This window comes from Gopherus flavomarginatus, chromosome 3 (assembly GCF_025201925.1).
Source record: "Gopherus flavomarginatus isolate rGopFla2 chromosome 3, rGopFla2.mat.asm, whole genome shotgun sequence".
NCBI classification, from domain to species: Eukaryota; Metazoa; Chordata; order Testudines; family Testudinidae; genus Gopherus; species Gopherus flavomarginatus.
In genome coordinates, this window is record NC_066619.1 from 71616568 (window position 1) to 71631626 (window position 15059).

The window sequence follows — 15059 nt, forward strand, 5'->3', positions numbered from 1 at the left end:
GCCCTTCATCCTGGGCACCTGCGTTGTCTGAGATCTTAGACTCCTTGTTAAAATATTTTAGTAAAGGTATTTCTGTGATAACAGCCCCCCCCCCACCCCCATTTAGTAGTTGTAGTCCCAAAAGTTTTTCATTTGCCAGCCATCTCAGTGCTGTTCTGTACTGTCCACAAACAGCATTTCAGGTGTGGAGCACTTAATTATGAGATTCATTTATCTAGATATGTTAACATGCAAATGAATCTTTGTATGGCTCCTTCTGGAGGGGGTGAGGAGAGAAGTCTTCCCATTTGTACACTTGTCTCCACTTTTCTTGCATCCATTCCAACTCATTTGTCACAAAATGTGTCCTACATAACTACTCTCATTCAGCTTGATGTGGCATTTTGTTCCTATTCACTGGAAAGTTCCTTTCTTTCACTTGCTGCAGAATATTAGGCAGTTCCTCATTTTTGCCCCTAATCAGAACATCCTGAAAGGTCTGGCACATGATCTTCTGGTGCACCTCATATGCTGAGGTAATTGTGAAAAGAAGTTGCTTAAGCATGTATCAAAAGGGAGAGTTGAAGGTCTATGAAGTTGCACCTAGAGTATTAAGTTGGATGAAGCTTGTACCCAAAGCTGAAAACACTTTTGCATTTTGAAGTTTAGACATAACCTCTTCCACTGTTCCCATATGGTAGTATTTGAGAGCTCCAAAAATTTAATTAAGGCTATACAAATCCTTAATTTGTTATGTTTTATTACAATGATTATAGTGTTGGTTGGTGCCTGAATTCCCTCAATATCTAATTATACCATCTGGTATAGTTCAACTTTTACTTGATCCCTCAATGCTAATGGGACAATATGTAGTGAGTGTCTTTTTGTCATCCCCTTTTCTCACACCACTTCCCAAAGGTGTGACAGACAGGAGCATCGGTAAGAGAGAGATCTTAATTTCCTGGCCCCACTCACACAACATGGGTCACGGTGACAAAAGTTTATACTTATTGTCATATGCAAAGGCCCGGTATCCACTGACTCAGGTGGTTACTATTCTATGTAGCTCCTCAGGCCTGGCCAAGTTGTGCTATTCATAGGACTTGGAAGGAGGACAAAGGTGACTCCCTGACCTTGGGGTCAGTTCAGTCCTCATACTAGTTAGAGCAATGTCAGAGTTGCCTTTAACTGGTGCCTAGTTGCAGTGAACTCTAAGGGGGCTGTTCTGGCAACTGGGAATTGCTGGACTGCAGCACTACTCCAGTCACAGCCCTTCCCCAGCATGCCCTCATTGCTGAGGACATCAGGAGTCGGGAGTCAGGGGGAAATCTCACATCACCAATGAGACTGACACAAAGCAGCCATGGGGGCCATAAAGGTGTCCAGAGAATCGGGATTTAGCCGGTGGAAGATAAACCTACAAAGATTCTAGTTACCCATGTTTGTTAATCCATGACTTTCCCTATGTTTAACAAACTGTAGGGGTTTGTGGTTTTTCAACCAAATTGACATGCGCAAAATCTAGCTCTGACAAAAATGCAGCAAAGTCCAGTGTTCTAGAGACAGATGCTGGCTGAAAAGGAGTTCTCGTGATGTGGTGCTCAGTGATCACTCAGGGCAGCTAACTATTTACATCATAGTTTATTACAGAGTAGGTACTTTACTGCAGCGCTTTGACAGTGGAGTCATTAGTGAGGCACATGGACATCACTAACTAGTGTGGATCCTGGTGCAAGGGATCACCCTTTTAATTATGTCTGTAATGGTCAGTTCAGTATACTGCTTTTCCCTCCCAGCCCTGAAACAATTTGGAGCTTTTAATACCTGAACCAAGCACAATGAGCTTGATCTTCTGATGTGCTGGGCTCACAATCAGTGCACCTGCAGTGGGAGAAAAGCAAAGGTGGCTCCAAACAAGACTTTCCTCTTCCCCAAAGCCTGGTCTGGCCAGGGGCTGAACCAACCCATAGTGCAAGTTAAAGCAGTGACAAGGTCGCTCTGACTCACACCAGCTGGAACAGTGGCCTTGGGATCCACCATCCAAAACTGTCAGAGTGCCATACACTCTTATCTTGCCTCAGAACCCCTCCTACACTAGCTAGGGGGGGTTATGTCACCAGACACTTTATTTACATGAAAGGAATCCCCAGCTCCCCCTTCAAGGACCGTTTAAAGTCCCCCTTGCTCCACTGAAGTGCAACTGAGCCTAATCGTGTCCTCTCTGTATGTCTACTCTGCAGTCACTGGGTGGGACTGCAGCTTGAGCCAACATACTCAAGCTAGCATATCACAGAACATCAGGGTTGGAAGGGACCTCAAGAGGTCATCTAGTCCAACCCCCTGCTCAAAGCAGGACCAATTCCCAGGCAGATTTTTTTGCCCAAGATCCCTAAAAGGCCCCCCTCAAGGATTGAACTCATAACCCTGGGTTGAGCAGGCCTATGCTCAAACCACTGAGCTATCTCTAGCTCAGATACCAGAGCAGTAAAGCACAACCATGTGAGTTTCAGCACAGGCTGTATAAATCTACCTGGAACCCCAGGTAATGGCCCATGAGGGTAGCCTGCACCGAAGCGCACACTGCCACAGGTTCACTGTTACAGGAGCCGAGCTAGCAAGATTAAAGCTAACAGGTATGTTCAGTTGAACTGCAGTTACACCCAGTAACTGCAGTCTAAACGTACCCTTAGGCTTAGTAAAGTTGGGAGCCAGGAGATCTAGTAAAGAAATCCCATCGTTGACATGGTTTATCAAGGAGGAAAGGAGATTCCAAGGGGAAATCAAGACACCTGAGTATGTCTAAGTGCTGCTAAGCACTTTGATTACAGTTCAAGTAATGCTTGGCAGCAGCAAAAGTCCTGTGGTATCATTGTGACAATCTTTCTCACTGTTGACAGATGCTGCTGTGGACTCTGGTGCAAGGAGAGGGAGGCTTGAAACATCTGAAAGAAAAAAAAAGAGAGTGAGTATGAATAATTCAATTCTCTTCCACCTTATGCCACTCTAGCAATTATTTTCCAATAGCCACATTCTCATGTGAGAGTTATTAAATTCAACAACCTTTTTCTCCTTTTTAACATGTTACACTTTGGCAGCTAATAGCAGCTCACTTGGCAGGACTGAGTACCAAATGTTCATTTCAGTCTTGCAACAAACGGAATACATTACACACAGAATTATAGGCACTAGGTACAGTATCTAGCAGTTGAACTATGGAAGACATTCAGCAAAGCCAACTGACCACAATTGTTTCTTATAAAGGGAGAAGTCATCTGTGAACTAATTAGAGAGAAACTTCTTGTGTATTTAGTGCCTCTCTCTTGAAAAAAAAATTGCTTATAGCCTACTTTAGCACAGGCTTTTTATTTTCAGGCAGGCAATTTCTTCCGAAGCCTGCATTCATATCTTGCATTGCAATTGCCCCTGAGGAATCCCTCAATCTACATAGGTTTGTGGTATAATTCTTGTGGTATTATTTTGCTATGTATGATTTTTATTCCTTTATTGTTGTAAAGCCCAAGATAAAATATCACACTGCAAAAATGCTAGACACTACAGACTTTTTTTTAAAGCTATAGATTTAAAAAATCAATTCATAGCTTAAATCAAAAGTTATTGGCAATGGTAACCTGCTTGTCCAGTTTCAAGTAATGGGACCTTCTACTGAAGATTTTTATAAATTTGCCCAGTATGGGCAATACCTGTGACAGGTTACTCAGGGGCTCCTCTCAACACATGGTGATTTTCAGGCATGCTTCTAGTGTCAGCCAGGAAAGGATGGTGATAGAAAAAAAAATTAAACTAACAGTTCTATCAAGGATGCTTGTAAGAAAAATCCATTTTGTTTTTTGCTAATAAAACAATTTTATTAGCATTTTAAAAAAATCTATCAGGAGACATTAAACTGTGGTCAATTTTTACTAGGGTCCAGTAGCTGTCTGAGTGCGTGTCCATAACTCTTTAAAAGGAGTAAGGAACAACTTTAATATACTACCTAACATTCCCTTTCTCATTCAAGCAAGCTGTAATTTCCCAGGCTATGAGCAAGGTATTACTTGAGTTGGTAATGGCCATTCTGTTTTTCCACATAGTGCACTACCAGCATTACAGTGGAGTTATTTAAAAGGTGTGATTAGCCTGCAGGGCAAACTATGGGAGTCTGTAGCATTTCTCAGGTCTAACCATAGAGGACACCAATTTGGATTTTCTTCTCTGGAGAGAACATTCGCTCAGTTTCACTTGAAGTTTAGCTAATACTGTAATTTCAGATCAGGAACTCCTGAGCTCTGCTTCTGACTTGCTGTGTGACCCCCAGACAAGATATCCACTCTCTCTGCTTCAGTTTCCACATCTGAAAAATGGAGATAAAAATACTTACCTATATCACTAGGTCAGTGTGAGGTTAATTAATGTTTGAATAGCCCTATAAATGCATAAAGTGCTATACAGTTATGAATTTAAAATGTCTCCTTGAACATTGTCTAACTACCAGACAAACAGAATTTAAATCACCATGCAAATACTGCCTTCTCCTCTGTAGATTCCTTACACTGCCTAGAGAGTGGTGGCATCTCGGGGGCACAGAAGGTTGGCTCTGCAAGGATCAAGAATGAGGCTGAGAATCCATGGCTATGTGGATCCTTTCTGGCTATTCCCTCTAGAAGAGCAGGGGTGCAGAAGTGGCAAGGAGGTCTGCTCTAGCCTCTGGACTGCAGCCCTCAGTACTGTTAAGCTTGGTTTGTGGGATGAGAAGGGGATATTCATTCTCCCTTCCCCTGCAATGCTGCATGGGCTGGGAATGGAGATGATCATCAGTTATTTCAATTTACTCTCTGTGTATTTGTAACAAACATCCTTTAATTTGTATCAAAAATGAGTCATTTTTAAACACTACTGCTCCTTGCCCACAACTGTCAGATCCAAATTATCTAGTTGGCAACTGGATATAAAATCACCCAATAATACATATGTGGCCAGGTCTGAAAAATTAAACCCATAAAATAGTGAAAAGTTTAATTTGGTAGTTAACTAAATTCATTTTCTTGTTGTTGAATATTAGACCTGGCATAGATCCTCTAAATCTAGACAATCATATTCAAGAACTAAATTTCCTACTGCTATAGAAATGTTAAACTGAGCCAATCGGAGGTAGAAAATGAATATTCATTGTATTGTTATAGTCCAGCAAATTATACCAGCTGTAAAGACAAGGTAGCAGATACAGCAAATAACAATTCTCAGTTCCTGGAAAGAGGAAGAATCTACAGAGAGGAATGCTTCTACTTTCATCTAAGCCAGTGGTTCCCAAACTTGTGCAGGGAAAGCCCCTGGTGGGCCTGGCTGGTTTGTTTACCTGCCGCATCCACAGGTTCGGCCGATCGTGGCTCCCAGTGGCCTCGGTTCGCTGCTCCAGGTCAATGGGAGCTGCTGGAAGCGGCGGCTAGTATGTCCCTCAGCCCACGCCACTTCCAGCAGCTCCCATTGGCCTGGAGCAGCGAACTGCAGCCATTGGGAGCCGCAATAGGCCGAACCTGAGGATGAAGCAGGTAAACAAACTGGCCAGGCCCGCCAGGGGCTTTCCCTGCACAAGCAGCAGAACAAGTTTGGGAACCACTGATCTAAGCCCTAACTCATTCCCTTAGTTAGATTTTCCTGAGTGAAAAACAAATAAATTGAATTGTTTCACTTGATTTGGTAGGATACCTAAAATTATATTGTGATGCTGTATGGAATATGAGGAACACTTGAGGATATTATGAATATCAATATTGTAAAATTGTAATGAGTTATGCCAGATATGCCATGTAAGGTATCTCCAAAAATGTTATAATTTGCTGGACAATCTCTTGTGTGTTTGAATCATCTTTATATTATGAGTTATGGATATGTATGTCTATTTCAAACTTTTGCTATGCTTCTGGGTGACACCCTCAGACAGTTTGACATCAACTCTGACTAGCTTGCTTGATGGCCCATTAATGACCGTCAGCTATGCAACTGACCCACTGAGAGAAGGCAGATACACCTTATGACTCTCTCATACAGGGGCATGCCTATGGACAGAACTCTAAGGCTTCCACGCCATGTGCTGGGCAGTTTGTGTTTGGAACAAGAGGAAGCACCAGCCACATGGCAAAAGACTATAAAAGGTAGCTGCATCTTCTCCATTTTGTCTTTAATCCTGCTTCTTACCTCTTGAGGAACTTTGCTACAAACTGAAGCTCTGAATGACGCATCCAAGCTGTGGATGTGTTCCAGAGGGACTTTCAAGCCAGCAAACTCACCAATACTGCTAGGAACTGGATATATGAACTTTGAAGTCTCTGTATACATGTGATTGTTTTATCATTTAACATCGGTCTTCTTGTTCTTTTTTTATAATAAACCTTTAGTTTTAGACACTAAAGGATTGGCTGGCAGTGTGGTATTTTGGGTAAGCTCCAAACCTATACTGACCTGGTAATGTGGCTGACCCTTTGGGGTCAGAAGAACATTTTGTATAGTGAGCAGAGTTGGAAAATAACTTCTCACTGTACTGGACCTACGTGCTGGCTGGGAGCCAGAGGACTGGAATGCAATAAGGGGCTGTGTGATTGCTTTTTGCTTGTTCATAACCCGTGTGAGGAATCAGAAGCACAGTTTGTGACTGATTGAGGAGATTAACTTCAGTGTTACTCTCAAGACTGGTGGGTATCCTCTCCCTTTTACAGCCTGCCCTGACCTTGGCATTTCCATTGAGAGCTGCCCTGGGCACCACGGGTCACATATATACAATGGTCATTTCAGACATGAAACTGCAATCCAACAAGTTAATTATGGTAGAGTTACAAAACAAGTAAAGATGGAGAAGCTTTTTGAGGGCAAAAAGTGCATCAAATTGGCTATAATCAGAATGGTGCTTCTGAAAAAAAATGTGTTTATTCCGCTGTAGTCTGAGGGTTTCTTCTCTTTCATCTGGAACTAGTAGGTGGCACTAGATATTAAGCAATCATGGGCAAGCTAATTTTCACAGTGAACACTGTAAACTCTTCAGGGTAGGAACTCATTGCATGTATGTACAGTACCTTGCACAATAGTACCCTAATCATACCTGAAGCCTCTAAGTACAGCCACAATATTAATTTCATGTGTCTCAGACACACACCCACACACCTGCATATGATGAACAACAGTGCTGCATCTTTGAGGCACACAATGAACCTGAAATGAAAATCAAGCTATTTGCCTGTGGAAATTTGCCTGTGCCGACTGATGGATTATCAAGCTGATATTGCCTGGATGCTTAGTTTTATTGAAATATTCACATAGGTTTCATTTTCCCACCTTTCTTATTAACTGTTTATATGGAAGTTATTTAGCATGTCTAAGAAAGACCTTGCTATTGTATTTTAGTATGTGATTTATTTAGGTAAGGGAAACTCCTCCAGATATGGAAGAATAAATGTGCATTCAGTATGTATGGTAAATTTAGAGTGATCTGTAGAAGAAACAAATGTGTAAGCACATGCTTTCAACATGGCAACCATCAAATACTCCATATTTAGTACATTGAGCAAAATACCTACAATCATACATATTTTGTTTTGGATGATTGACAATGGGTTTATTGCTGCTCAAACACTCAAAGCATGAACTTTGAAATCATTAAGAGTCATGTTTTTAAAATGATGCTTTTTTCCTATTTACACCAAGTTACCACATTTGAACACACATGTTAATTACACACACACACACTTTTGCACATGCATGCTAAGGATCTGGACCATAACTGTATTCTTAAGACGATAAATCCATTGTCAGATCCTGACATGTACCAATATTACAGCTGGAAATCTTTGCTAAAATATAAAGCAGCAGCAAGTTTGAACTGGATAACATCTTATGCCAACCATCTTCTTCCTTGGCTGTATTTAGTTCATTTACCTTTCTCTTCCATTTAATCTAGGCCACAACAGTGCAGCAGTTTCAAAGAACACTCCTCATGATATAGAAGGTTTCCATACAAGTGAGGGTAACAAGAAAGAAAGATCTCTCTAGCTTTGGGGCAATGTGCAGAAACCTGCCTAATGAGTCAACAGGTTTTAAAAACAAATAATTCTGGGTTCTCAAGCTTGAGGCTTCTCTGCAGGTTTTGTCTCAACAGGCACCTAGTTTGGCTTTCCAGATAAATATTTGATAGAACTAAACTAGTATGGTTTTCTCACATCTCAGTCCACAACACTTCTGGGACACCTGCATCTACCAACACTCCATCTGGGATGGGTAAGAATTTGAAGCATAAGCTCACCTGCATCAGCTGAGACTCAGTATCAGGGCTAAAAGCTGGGAGCAGTCTTTTTGCTGTGGTCCAGGGAGAGAAATTGCTTTGGAGTTCTAAGCAGCTCCTCAAGGGATATTTTTGCAGATACGAGCATGTGATGTGATCAAGTTTTCTGATTCAGTCTCTCCTACTATTTAATAATGGTAACTAAATTATATGTCCAGTCAAGGATTTTAAGATGCATTCACCTATCTGTGAGGTAGGTCAGTATTAGTAAGGAGGCAAGAGTTATGGTATTTTCAGTATGTGAGTGGTGCCCTGCTCTGTACCTGTCTTCTCAAATTCAGCCTAGGAGGTCAAGGGCTTTCGCCAATGTGGGGAGGTGAGAAGAATAATCTGTTTGAAGTTCAACCCAGACAAGACTGAGGTGATGATGTGGGAAGCAACCAAAGGAGATGGCAAAAATTGTTCCCTTTGACCTAGGGTGTTCATTTGCCATTGGTCTCCTGAGTTCACAGCTTTGGCCAGATTCAGCATGTGAGTAGTCCCTCTTCAGTCAATTGGACTAGTCACATACTTAAAATTAGGCATGTGCTTTAGTGTCTTGCTCCATAGGGATCTTAGGACTTTGCCAGATTCCCAGCTGGTTTTAGATGATCCTATTACATCAGTGACTAGAAATGATTTTTTCTATCTATGTCTGCCTTGGAGCCTTAGACCTCTTCTTTTAGGTGCCAACCCCACAACTGTTAGCTATGCTTTTGTCACCTCAGGATTAGAGTACTGCAATGTGCTCTTCATGGTGCTACCCCTTCCAAGCTGGTGAAGAATGGCAGCGGTTTGTTAAGCTGTGTATCTTGCCAGGAACACATGACACCAGAGCTCTGTTTTTTTTATCATCCTGCTGGATTCTAGATGGAATTTAAAGGTGCTGTTTATGACCTGATACAAGCCTAAGTGGAATAAGACCTACTCTAACAGGGCAATGACTCACCACCACAGCACCTACTTCTGGTCATCCAGGGAATCGGCTCACCAGCCTCCAGAGCACCCTCTGCAGGCCAGTGTCTCGCCTTGCTGCTGGCCCTGGTGTCCTTCCCAGACCCTTGTGCCCTTTCTCTTGGGGTTCTGCCCCCTGCAGTACCCCCTACTCTCACTGGGTCTCCCCTCCCCAGGGAGCCCCCAACCCCCCTATCCCCACCTCAGTCTTTGGCTACTACCAGTCACCATCTAGCCCCCACTCACTGAGGCATACTGCAGTATAATTGCTACTCATGATCAGCAGGGAGGGTTTAGACCTGCTACCTCTGCCTACCCTTGGGCTGCCCTCTGCAACCCCAGTACCTTCTCAGCCATTAGCAAGGCATGTAGCCTAAGGGATTTCCAGGCCAGAGCTCCCCAGCTCCTCTGGCCTTTCCCCAGCCCCACTCCAATCTAGAAACCCTGCTCAGCTACCAGCAGCCAGGCCCAACCTTATCAACAGCTAGAGAGACTGTCTCTTAGCTTCTGGCCCCAGCCTTCTTATAAGGGCCAGCTGGGCCCTCATTAAGCCAGCCAAAGCTGTGGTCAGCTACTCACTCAGTTTTCCCAGCTGTTCTTAATCTCTCTTACACTGCTGCAGCCCTCTCCAGGGCTGCTTTCACCCTTCCAGGGCCAGAGTGTGGTGATCACCCCACTACATCTACCTATTTAAAATATTCTTTCCTCTCATGAAATACTGCCACAGCTGCTGTCAGAGGCAATGCTCATTTTGGAGCCCCTTATATGAAAGAGGGGGAGCTGATGATGGGGTGTCATCTTTGAGAAGCTCAGCTTTGGAACTTCTTCCCTCCTTGGACCAAACTAGTCTGAATCTGTTGACCTTTTGAGTTTGCTAGAAAGAGTATGTGCTAGGGCTTTGGGTTAGTGGTGTGTGGCCAGTGAAGGGTTTATGTGGGATGGTGTATTCTTTGTTGTTTATGTTACTGGTTCAATTTGATTTACTGGTTCATTTTGGTTACTTCCATTTAATTTTTTATGAAGAGTCCGTTACATTTCTGAGTGACTATTCTTTGCATGGATTGTTTCTTTACCTAATTAGTAGAGTGCCTGGATCTTGAAATAGTTGTCCTTTTTTTGTATTTAAACTGAAATTAATATATGACATTGGTGGTAGATCTTCATATGAGGCAACTTCAAGGGAGAATTTTTTTCCTTTTTCATGCATCACCGACCACTTGCAAGTGAATTTTGTGTCTCCGTGTACCCTCTGGAGCTGAAACTCCATTACTCCAACAGTATTGTTACTCCAGTTTATCTGCTTTTTTTTCTTCTCTCTACCTACAACTTCATACATCACTAATATCAAGTAATTTCTTGAGGAAAGCTGGAAACTTTCCCTAAAAGAAAGAGAGGGGGAAAAATCCCCCATCTTTTATAGCTCACGTCAGAGAGCCAATGCAATCAAAGGAGCTTTTTAGAAACAGTAGGAATACTTAGTTCCCTTAATTAAACTAAAATTTTCATTGCTATATATCTAATTTATAGAAGAGCTATAGCAAATAAATGACCTTCTTTAAAAATAATTATATTCCTTGATATCAGAAAAGTCCTTGGTTCCCCAATCTGTCATGCCTTTCTCCTCTCACAACTGATTAACAATGTTTAGAGCTTATTTTAATGTCTCCCCATCTCCACAGAAGAGAAACAGCATTTCTGTAAAATAAGTGCAGTTAAAGCCACATATTAAACAACCATCAAAAAGGCAAGTGTTATAGATACAGCTTCAAACTGAATAACTATTGTGCATGGCACATACAGTATAGCAGTCTTATACTTTCCACTTTAAAACCCATTGTATAATTCATGATAGGCTGTTTGGTATTTCATTCTTCCAGGTTATTTTACCATTTGCCCATTCAAAGGGAGAAGCATAGTAGAAAAATAGAATTGGGATTCATTTTACTGTTTTTGTGAACACCAAAAGGACATAAGGAAGTTCTATTTTTAGAGGTAGATAGCTAATAAGAAGCTTAATTGTTTATAGCTAATGTTCCTAAATTCAGATGTTACGGTAATTGCAGTACATGGTCTGAAGTGCAAGAGACAGATGCTCTAAACAAGAGGACATGAAATATTACAGGCTAGATTTATGCCAGTGTATTTTACGCATTATTTTAAAATCTCCTGTTTATCAAAAAAAAAAAAATTTAAGCATGCTAATTATGCACATTGAGCTCTGTAGCTTTTCATCTCCATTGCAATTACCAGTCTCTCCTCTGTACCCTATCTATAACTTTCTACAGCAACCTGTTGTCTTGTTCTAATTGAACTTGAGATATGGGCTGTTTCTTATTATACACTGTTCGTAAAGAGCCTAGCCCAATGGGTTCCCAGTTCTAATTGGGTCTCCTGGGTTCTATCACAATACAAATATTATACCTATTACAGAAGGAAGAGGACTTCAGACCTTTGAAAGAACCATTCACACAATTTTCATTCTTGCAATTGATGAGGAAGGAGATTTTTCCAAAGCACCTAAGTGAGTTAGGAGCACAAGTCCCATTGAAAGTCAATGGAACCTTTACCAATGGGACCTGTGCTCCTAATTTACTTAGGTGCTTTAGAAAATCCCACCTGCAAATTATCAAACTTGTCATGTCTCCTCATCTTGTTCACATTTCTTCAGGCATATAAGGCTCAATCTTGCAATAGTTGTTCATGAATAGTCCTTACTCATGTAAATAACCATGTTGAAATCAAACCATACAGGATTACTTACAAGTGTAAGTTTTTTTTCAAGAGCAGATCTATTACAATGTAGCACAGTGACCCTCCATGGGTAGTCAGGAATAGGGAGTGAATCTGGGACCTCTGGACATTGCACATTTTAGGGTGAGGGTTAATTTTCCTTCATCAAAATGAGTGGACAATCTCTGTTATCTACCCTTAAATGCAAAAGCATGTCTTGTTTAACTTAAGATATTCCATAAAGTTATATGTTTACAACTGTGTGTGTGTGCTGCATATAATTAACTCAAAAGATCTAAAATTAAACTTTTAATAAGATACTTTCTTTTCCTATGTATTGGAACATGTGGTTATTAAAAACAGCATCAAAGTTTGTACATACAGTTGTGCAAATTTCAAAAAATACATTATCAGTCCTGAATGAATTAGAAATTACAACCTTGAATAATATAATTTCTTTAACTTATTTTAAAGAAATATCTTCTTAGGTTTAATATACTTTTCTATTAAGCAAAAGAGTTTTTTTGTCAGAAATAAGAGAAGAGGAATATGATTTGCTTACTTTTCTAAGACCCGTACTTATTTATGAATAATCTAATATGTTATCAGGCATCAGGATGAGAATGTTTTCATGCAGTGGTTTTTCAAAGTCCATCTAGGCACAAGCTGTGTTTTTAAAAAGTGTACCGTAATGTGAGGCCTGATCTAATAATCTGCCAAGCCATTCATCTCAAGGAATCAGTGAGAATCAATAAGTAATTACTGATATACATCAGAACCCAAATCCACAAAGAGATGAGGAGGGTTCTCAGAGATGCATGCAGGGGTGAGAAAGGAACAGCCATAAGGAGGAGGACAGCAGGGCATTTTGCCTGGCTCCAGGCATGTTTGCCTTATCACTCATTTAGCATCTTCATCTACAAATAACTTAAAAACCTGTAAGGCTAGAAACTTCCTGTTTCTAGGTCTACTAGAATCTCAGTTGGGGATATGATTTCCATGTTGTGTTTAAACCATCAAAATGCCCTAGTACAGATGCAATTGTACTGGCAAAAAATGCTTTTGCCTGTAAAGCTTATTTTGTTTGGGGAACAAACTCTTTTGCCAGTGTAAGCTGCATCTCCCTATGAGGGATTGTCAGGATAACTAGATCAATATAGCTATTGTGGCAGACCCTTCCTAAGGGAGACTAGCCCTATTTCAGAGGTGTTTTACTCTCTATGCAGCTTTGGTATTAGACCTAATACAATAAATAAGATTAACCCAACTTGCTTAACAAGTTTTAAAATCCTGACAGCATTTGCAGGATAGTCAAACTGCTGGTGGTCACAGGCAATTTAACTACTATGACCTCTAACTCTCCTTTGAGACCATTGGGTCTACAATAATGCTTCCACAGTTGCTAATATCAAGAGAGCAACACTGGTGGGAAATGGAGGGATAACTCAGTGGTGTGAGCATTTGCCTGCTAAACTCAGGGTTGGTTGTGAGTTCAATTCTTAAGGGGGTAAGTTGGGAATTGGTCCTGCTTTGAGCAGGGGGTTGGACTAGATGACCTCCTCAGGTCCCGTCTAACCCTGATATTCTATGATTTGTGTAAAAGTCAAGTATAGACACTGCCTAGGTATGACACAGCCAGAGCAGCAGATCTGAAAAAAAACAGGAAACAGAACTAGAGGGGAAAGAACACCACAAGACCATATTAAAAAATGGAACATGGGGAACTAATCTACTGCACAGCTCCAGGAATGGACACAAGCATTTCCCTCCAAAAAATCAAAACACACAAGAGAATTCTCTGGTTACAAATAATTCAAACCTTAGAAGCATTCATGCAGCCTAGGTTAGAAGTGTAAACACATGGAAAAGTTCCATTTCTAGAGTTGGCAATCCAATACATTTAATGATCACTAACAATTACCAAACAATAATAATAATAATAAGCAAGAGGCTAAGGATAGCGGGGGGGGGCAGGGGGGTGGAATCTCACTTAAGGGAAAATATTACAGTACAAAACCAAACTGACTGAATTTTCCACCATTTGACTAATCTAAAAACATCTGGCTGTACTTCACAGCTGCAGCATTTATAAAAATAAACCCTTAGAACAATTTTCTGCAACCCACCCTTGACAACTGACCAACAAAAAAAATCTTCTACTTGCTTAGTACTTATAGTTGCTTCTACATCCTAAATAAGCAATTATTTAAAAAATTAAGTTTATCATTTATTAGAACAGTTCTCACTAATCCACCCTTGACAGAAGTTTCCTTCACTAAGCACAGTTCTTATTTTTCAATATGAATTCTTTACTAATCAACAGCATTGGTTAAATATATTTTAAAAAATTAGTTAAGATTTGCTCAAATAAATTGAATTCACTGTGGCTGTGTTCATGTTTCATTTGTATTTGCATTGCATAAACATTTCAGCAGTTGAGTTTATTGGCAGGAATGCTAGCAGAAACAGCACATTTTACATAAATATGGGGACTATTTCTGGAAAGTGAATTTTGAACCCCAATTCAAATATTCCCCACAAAAAAACTAATCTTGAGCGAGAGACTCATCCAACTGAGGACCAGACATATACCACATAACCTGCGTCCACTCAGAACTAAGCAACATTTCAAATACTGAATACTTGCAAAGAAGTACTCACAAACATGCTACAGACCATGACATAGTCATAGACATTATTTGGTAATGTGTTTCAAATAACCAATGCATGTGAGAAAATCATACATTATTCACAATTCATTAATAGAAAGTGGCTATATACGTCAAATAAACTATTTGAGATAAATCCACTCAGCTCCACTGAGTTTGTTTCCATGACAACCTTCTTTGCTCATAGATATGAGGTAGTGATATTGTAACAAGAAATCAATGATTTCAAAATATATTACAAATGGCATCTGAATTTATAAAGTGGAAACCCCAGTAAAGGAATATAAAAGACATAATAAAGTGCAAGCCTTGCATATAATCAAGTGCACACTAAAGACAACAATGCAACCTTCATGACAATTTTTCCCTGTAAATTTTTACTGCAAGCTTTGCTGCCAGATTTTTAAAGAGTAACATTGGTA